This window comes from Macrobrachium nipponense, chromosome 10, assembly GCF_015104395.2.
Source record: "Macrobrachium nipponense isolate FS-2020 chromosome 10, ASM1510439v2, whole genome shotgun sequence".
Taxonomy (NCBI): domain Eukaryota; kingdom Metazoa; phylum Arthropoda; class Malacostraca; order Decapoda; family Palaemonidae; genus Macrobrachium; species Macrobrachium nipponense.
The window spans coordinates 11,853,333-11,862,161 of record NC_087204.1 but is presented as its reverse complement, the minus strand read 5'-3'; the positions used below and the strand labels follow the sequence as shown (position 1 = coordinate 11,862,161).

Here is an 8,829-nt window from a genome sequence, read left to right as displayed (position 1 = left end):
AAGGTGTAATAGGAGAACTTCAAAGCCGTTGCACTATGAATCAACTGTTAGGAGAGGGTTAAGAAAAGTAAGATGGAAGAGAATATGAAAGGAGGTACAGTAAAAGGACGAAAAGGGGTGAGCAAGTACTCAATTCAGCGAAGGTTTTCATTTCAGGATTACGACTTCACGAGTAATTCCGGATAGGCGTAATGGAAGTCTTTTAAACCAAATACTGTATTGTTCCTTGTAGATCCATTAACGGATTTTCGTGTATTTTGATGCAAACATAAAATATTTTATAAATTTACACTTTCCATTTTAAACTCAATAATGACGTTTAATATTTAAACTTTGAATTATAAGCGAAATTCACAAAATGAAAAATAAAAATATAAGCTTCTTCCACTACGAAATATTATATCCAAATCGCGTTACGACAAGACGAGTATTATAAATTTATGAAGACTTACTAAAGATTACCTTAAATAATTTATAACTAAAGTTCTGGGAGATAAAGGCTGCTTTTACCATTATCATTACATTCACTCTAACGTCATTATCACAACTAATTAGGCAGCCAGCTACGAATTTACTTCCACAGTCATGAGCAAATTCATTATCCGAGGTAATGTAGTAGGTCATCATAAAGTCCAATCTAATCTCAGTGACTCACGTTTGTGTGTGCATTGCAATAATAATAATAATGTCAGTTATACATTTTGCTCCCCCGATAACAATTTCTTATCATGATTATAACGTTTGGCTACGTTGAATGAATGAGATTTATGTAGGAGCTATGGCAGTTTATAGCATAAATGACTCTCTCATCATTATTTCCTCTGAGTGAATAAAATAATAAAATAATGATGCCCAGAGGAGAAAAACACAGATTAGCGACGAAGAATAACACTACTTCACTTCGCCTAGAGATCCTTCTCGTAAAAAAATCTTTCAAAGTATCCATGCTTTAGGGTTACGAGGTGTAACAATCACCAGATTCATTTTCCGTAACCCTACTCTGCACGATTATTCTAAAACAATGTTTTAAACAATGTATTCCAACTTTGCAGATTTTAAATGATCTCGGCATTTCATTATTTCTCAGACTGATGGTCCTGAACCCATTAACGTGAAGTAACATTGAATAAAATATTAATGCTTTACTGTGGTTGTTTTTACTTGAATAACCAAATCCTTTGTTCCCAAAAGATGAACTCTCCCAAAAATTCGGACTTTTGTGTATTGAGGTTTGAGTGTTTTTATGCACTCCATATAACTTATCCCATTGTAATGAAGTCACACGGTCAATATACTCGTACAAAACCTTTCGAAAATAAAGTAAATGTCTTTTTTTTTAATGGACAGGTTTTCACTATCCAATGACCAAACCGAGGGGGAACAATATACGGACACTATCAATAAATAAATATAAAAGAAACTTATTTTAAAAAGGTTGACAGTAAAGGTCATGCTTCTGAATAATGCAACATCTCCGGTGTAGTCTGTTCAGTTCTTTTTCAAACTTGAAAAAGTTAGATGTTATAATAAGTAGATCCGACAAAGACGGCAAAATTGTAATAATGGACAAAGACTTCTACCTCGACAAAATCAACCAGCTCCTTAGCGACACAAATACTTACGAAAAAACTGACGAAAAATCCCCTCCAGAACGTTCCCACAGAATTTTTTCGGAAAGTAAGATTAATTGGCCAAGACAAAAAGAGTATTGAACTATTAGAGAAATTTAAGTAATTAATCCTAAATTACCCTACTTTTATGGTCTTCCCAAAACTCACAAAGACAATCTTCCATTCAGACCCATCGTTTCCGTGCGCGCCGGAGCTTTCAATTACAAAATTTCTAAAGTGGTTAGCTGGCCTCCTTTCTCCTTTTTTAGGCACTTTTTCTCCCAGTCACATCAAACATTCGGAAGACTTTTGTCACAAATTCAGAGAAGCACATATACCACTTCACAACATAAAACTTTTAAGCCTTGACGTAGACTCCCTATTCACAAAGTACCAGTACAGGACGTTCTTCAGTTTTAAGGGAAAAATTATCCCCCTATTCAGATCATTTCCCTTTGGCACTTGACAAAATAATAAAGTTAGTTTGAATTATGTGCATCTAATAACGTATTTTCATTCGGGGGGATCATTCTACAAGCAAAAATTCGGGTGTAGTATGGGTAGTCCTTTAAGTCCTATTTTAGCCAATCTGTACATGGAATACTTGAACTACAGTAATAAATGCAATAAAACCCAAAAACATGCTGTGGATAAGATACGTGGATGACATACTAACATTTTGGGATAATAAGTGGGGTTAATTTTAATGAATTCCTCTCAAATTAAACGAATTAGTGCCCAGCATCAAATTTAAAGTTGAATGGGAAAACAGACAACAAAATTCCTTTTCTTGATGTTTTAATATCAGAGACACGACAGAATACAAATTTACCATATACAGAAAACCAACGTTCTCACTTTCATATATTCACTACTTTAGCTATCATGACAATACTATCAAGATAGGTCTAGCTAGCAACCTATTCTTAAGAGCCTTACGAATTTGTTCCCCAGATTTCCTGGAAAAAGAATTTGATCTAATTCGCAAGCAACTTTCATCTTTAAAGTATCCTGACCATATAATTGAGAAAGCAATTCAAAAGGCAAACGTAATTTTCTACCGACCCCCTAAAGACAAGACCAGAGCACACACCCAACAATAAAATAAAAATTCCCCACCTGGAGACGATTAAGAGAGTAACTCACACCCTTGGGAAATCCAACCCTTTTGCATTTACCTACCCAAATACCTTAGCCAAATCCCTGATTAACGTCCAACAAAAGACATCGCCCAAAGACTCTGGGGTATATGAGATCCCATGCCAGGACTGTGACCAATCTTACATCGGATTTACAGGTAAATCACTTCCCCAGAGATTAATACAACACAAACGGTCAGTTAGGTATGGACAACAGAACTCGGCTATTTTCAATCATATAAATGAACATAACCATAGAATAAACTGAATATGTCACGTGTAATTTATAGCAGCAACTGCCGTACAAGAGTCAAATGATGGAATCGGCCTTAATAAAGAGAAGGGTAATGAACATCTCAAAAGGGAATTGGACATCGGACATCGTCGACGCAGTGTTCATTCAACCAACGCTTAAGAAGATTAAAGAAGATTATCAGCGGGGGGGGGTGACCTAAATTGGCTTACTTGTGGACGAATCTCTTGGTATAAATACCACCTTTTCTGTAAACTTTTCTCATTCATATACCTGAAGAGAGAGACAGCAGTCTCTGAAATATAGTACTTTTCTCTCTACATTTTGGTGTTTTTATGGGCTCCTTTTATTAGATGGAATCTGTTGTTACAGAACACTTTACCAGTCATATATATATATATATATATATATATATATATATATATATATATATATAATGTATATACATATATATATATATATATATATATATATATCTATATATATATATATATATATATATATATATATTTGGTATGAATACCGCCTTCTCTGTAACTTTTCTCATTCATTACCTATCTGTATATATATATATATATATATATATATATATATATATATATATATATATATATATATATATAATATATATATATGTATGTATATCAGGGAATCACTGATACATTCGTGACTCTCATCCATATAAACATAGTACTTATTAACCACCAATACATCTTCAGTTCGAAATTACCTTAACTCTGAATTACCTTATATCTATGTAACTGATATGTGTACCTCACCTAAGATTCGAACCTATGCAGCTTTTTTTTGATACAGATGTGAAGTGGAATATCCACTCTAAGCTATCAAGAGAGATCAGATTCAGTACTTTGAATCTAAATAAAAAAAACTTTGATGCTATCTCTTTATCTTGTCAACTCTGATTTGCGAGGTAGCTTTTACGTAATGCAAATTTCACTCACGAGATGTCTTCTTATTCTCTATTGTCAAACCACATCTATCTCTGAGTGTTGAAATTATTTTTCTTTAAGAATAACTCACTCCCAAAGAGAATTATTTTTGTAAGGTTTTTGAGTAAAATAACATCTTATGATTGAATTGTTTCACTGACCGAAAACCGTCGCAATTATGTTTGGTCACTGATTTCGATACAAAAGGTCCATCTGAAGTATACGATTCTTTTATTAAGAAGACGTCTTGTGAACGTATTATTCACTGACTGAAAACAATGGCACAAAACTCAAACGAACTAAATTCCTCCCGCAAGCAGTATCATTCCAGTGCCCCTACATCACATTTTCGGGCGTTTTGGGCGGACCTGAGGTTTGCGAGGACGGAAAGAAGGGTTGCATTGGAGAGACGAGATTCCTCAATGGGGACTGGATCGAAGTCCATAACCCTAATACTTGCGGGACCTTTGACAAAAGACCTCATCAGAACTATCATGGAGATGACTGTCATTAAACAAAATTGGCGAGAGAGAGAGAGAGAGAGAGAGAGAGAGAGAGAGAGAGAGGGCAAAATTTTATTAAAATTGTTTTCATGTGTACGAAACAGCCAGCTATTAGTTTGGCGAAGGAAAGGGAAGATTATGAGAGAGAGAGAGAGAGAGAGAGAGAGAGAGAGAGAGAGAGTTAATTCAAAGGTTAAAAAATCCTAGTTTCAGCTGCCAATGGTACGATTTATCGAAGTGGTAGGTAGTTCGTTGTCGGTGGTTTGAATCCTCCCGGTGGCGAACCACTTGCTAATTATAATTCCCCCGGGGTTTACTTCCGAGGTAGTGCGTAACTGATATCAAATGACATGTGTAGGTTAATGTTTGTACACACACACACACACACACAACACACACATATATATTTATATATATATATATATATATATATATATATATATATATATGATATATTATATATAATTTATATATGTGTGTGTGTGTGTGTGTGTGTGTGTGTGTGTATTATATACGTTATATATGTCCTTCTATTTATTTATTTATTTATATTTATATAATGTTTGTATGTTCGTGTGTATGCATTGCAGTCACGACGTTGCCAAAATTGCTGTGAATAACCACTCATTGGACAGAATACATTAAGATGATAAATAAAGTTTAGTTTTGTCCTATTCACATAAAAGAAACTATTTTGTCTCTCGCAATTTCATGAAATGATTCTTATGCTACAACACGAGTAGATTATGCCTGCGTTGTCTTATCTCCTTTTGTAATAAAAAGGAGGCCATGAATATTTTATAGCAATCATCTAAATTACAAAAATGACTGGGATAAATTGGCCACCTATCTTTTATTGCTGGAGATTAAATCATTTTCTATATTTGCAACAAAAGGGCACCTTTCTTTTTTGTCTGTTTTTTTTTTTTTTTTTTTTTTTTTTTGTTTTTCCAATCTGGAGAGACAATTACTTGATGCAAAACTAAGACGAGAGCGATAATGCAGTAAAATTTATTGAAAATAACTCGGTGACCAACGCTTCCATTTTCAACAACAGGACAAAAAAAAAAAAAAAAAAAAAAAACTGTCTGTCTGCAAAAGTATTAGATTTTTCTCTCGTTTCTTTGATGCTCTGCCGCCATTGTCTCGTTAACAAAGTCAAACCCTTTTTTTTTATCTCTCTCTCTCTCTTTCTACTTAAAAGGATTTTATGTTCTGTGATCTTTGGCGATACGAACTGTTTTCCCTTCACAGTGGAAACCAGGTTATTCCGCTCAGATGGACGGAAACGTGGCGAAAGTGAGCCTCAGACTTTGCGCTTAGGGTCTTCTTTGATGCTGTGAAAGGAACGGATTCTGGCCTGGCTTTTGAAACACGAAAATCTCGCAGTACAAAGTCAGGGGTGATAATTTTCGTGCTGCCGGAGTTTTCATAGAGTAATCTGCTATTTTATCTTGGCTCCTCGCTTCAGCGCTTCAGAATGGTATTGAAAGATATGCATAAAAACACGTCACTCTTAATGTGGCTGGCTCTGGTCTTCACTTCGGGCAACGTTTAGTCCTCCTCAGATGCACTATATATAACCTATCAGAAGAACATCCCTTTTGAATAACATCTAACCACCGTCGTGACAAAGATATGACAACCCATATACAATTAAATATGTAATAAGAGCAAATTTACCTGGACCAGAATTCGAACCTATTTCATTTAGGTCTCGTACAGAGGTGACAGGGACTAACCCACTTGGTTATCAACGTAGACCCCAAATGACTTACAGTATCTGTTCAGCGAATATTCATGGAGGATCTGGGCTCCATGCCCATCGAATTCAATATCAAATATTCCCTAATTGTTGTACATTTCTATACAGAATATAAACGTGTGAGACACCATGTTTCAAACCAATATCTCCCATGTCTTTATGAGACATCGTTTGATAAAATGGGGAAATTCGTGTCACTAAAAAAAGAAGAAAAAATAAAAAGACATTTTTTATACAGTAGTCACAATATGAGGAAGGTATGGTCGCAAGATGATCAACGCAGTGATAATGAGAGCTTAATTGGTAGTAAGGAAATGCAAAGGACGTAGTACAAAAAAAAAAAATGAGGAAAAAAAGTGGTTACCTCATAGAGAGGGACAATCGAGCAGAGGGGCCAAGAAAGTTAGTAGGGAACTGGAAATACTTTCGGTTCTCAGATCTTGTTCCAAATATGGCTGTTACCTTACTTCTCTCTTTACCATAGCATTGACCTAACCTCTGGGTAACCTCCTGTCAGCATATCCACTGTAATGGTCAGCAAAGTAGCAAAACTTATTTTAGGAAAGATCTTAGAAGCGATCCTGGTGGGAGGGACTCATATATAAAATACACGCGCACACACATTTGAGAGTCCTTGTTACGTGTCTGGTGACGTTAAGCCAACAACTATCGATGGAGGACTGGTTCCAGTCGTCGGGACTCGGGTTAGTTTGTACGTTATCAGTCTTGTGGTAGCAGGTAAGGGAGTGTGCTGAGTTCTTGTACATCCTTAATCTGGCGTTTAAATACTGTTATTTGTAAGCTTTTGGACTTTGGCTTTCTCTTCGTTTGGTTTTCTGTTTCATTAAAGGTCCTGCTGACAGAACTGTTTGTTTTTTTTTTTTCTTTAAACTACTCGAAAAGCTGTTGTGTAAATATCTATTGAATAGTAGTACGTACTTCCTCGCCATAGAACTGCTTATTTGAAGTGGTGCCTCTTGAAGTATATAATTTTGTGATTGTTTTTCAGGAACGCATGAAATCCAACTAGTACTGTGAATGGTTCCGTTTACAGCTGGATCTTCACTTACTGAATTTTGTTATCTAAAGTGGGGTTTATTCCACCGATCTCTAACATGAACACTAAACTCGGTAATATGAAGGTAAAAGCGAACGGTAAGTTTATAATTTTTAAGTTCCAACTCCAGTTCATTATTTTTACACCTCCATCCTTTTAGGGGCTTGTCAAAATTCAATATAGGTTCATGGCTAAACTCAAAGTCTTTGGATTAAAAAAATTAAATCTTTAGTTTAGCCAACTAAGTCTTAAAATGTTCATTGCAATGATCAGTTTAAAAATAACCATTTAAATCGGAGTTTAAATTGGAGTAACAGTTTTAGAATCTTTTATTAATCTTCAATAAAAGTAGTGAGATCATGCAGTTTAAAAACTGTTTAAATTAGAGTAAATTGAAAGTGAAATCGCGCACAGTATGTCAGGACAAATTTCTGTCCCGTTCATTTTCATTACAGGTCTTGACCATGGAGAAAGAGGCCAGGTAATTTAGTTTCAAGAGGTGCCCAGGCAGGACTAAGTGGGGAACCAAAATCGGCCATACAATGTTCCTGTGCATAGTACTGCTTTGTTTTTGACTTGAGACAAGCATCGTAACTACTTCGTTTGTATCAGTAAAGGAATGGATATGAAGATTGTTCTTAGCTTTTAATCAAAATGTTTTACTTTGTAAATGAATATAAATTGACTAAAATGTTTTATGATCCTAGGTCGTTAACTTATTTTCCAGTTGGTTTTAAGAGTTTGTATTGACCTGATTTCCCTTGATTGTCATACTGTGGTCTTGTTTCCTCATTGGAGATGTTTTCCATATCTCCTTTCAAAGGTTCCTGTTTGGCTTTCAAATCTTGAGGATTAATTCGTTACATTCCTGAAAATTGTATTTTCACAAGATTTCTGCTTATTATTAAAGTATTGTAACATAACAGTAATATTTGAATAAGTATTTCCTGACCCATTACTTGAGCTGATGATACTATAGCTAAGCACTATAGTTTAGTGTGATGGCAAATATTATAGACAATGACATATGAATAGTAATGATTCTGCATGGACGTTATATAAAAATGCAGTAGACTGCCCGTCTCGGGATTCGGAACTGAGAAAATTATCTATATATAATTGCTTAGATATAAAGCTGTACGTAATTTGATAAGTTTTTAATTAGTTTGGATATAAAAGTTTTGAAATTTAAATTTCTACAGATTTTAGTAATTAATGTTAATCATACGACGTTTTAAATTAGTGTAACATCTAGATCGGTTGAGATCTCGCCTGCTTATGAAGTGCTGTTAAGTAGTTTGGTGCATCTACTATGAGATTCAGGGTCTCTGTAACACGGTTTTTTGGACTTTGCTCCTTGTCAAAGCATCGGATGTAGCTGAAAGTTGACATATGTATATTTTACAAGCGCACACAAATTTTGTCAGCATTATCAATAACCTAAACCCGATAGTTATAATTTTTTAGAGTAAAAATGATTTAGCCGACGGCATGGCCAATGATTACTAGCCAAGAGTCGAAAAACATTCATTACGTAAGCAAGGTAAGCAAA

General features: G+C 34.9%; 1 long non-coding RNA gene across 1 annotated transcript; it reads left to right on the top strand.

The window, feature by feature from the left end:
• The first annotated feature begins 6,849 nt into the window (after window positions 1-6,849).
• On the top strand, window positions 6,850-8,200 carry LOC135224119 (uncharacterized). The gene is made up of 3 exons (XR_010316627.1): window positions 6,850-6,958; window positions 7,230-7,375; window positions 7,733-8,200. It is a non-coding gene; the product is annotated as an uncharacterized LOC135224119 (long non-coding RNA).
• Window positions 8,201-8,829: the final 629 nt, after the last annotated feature.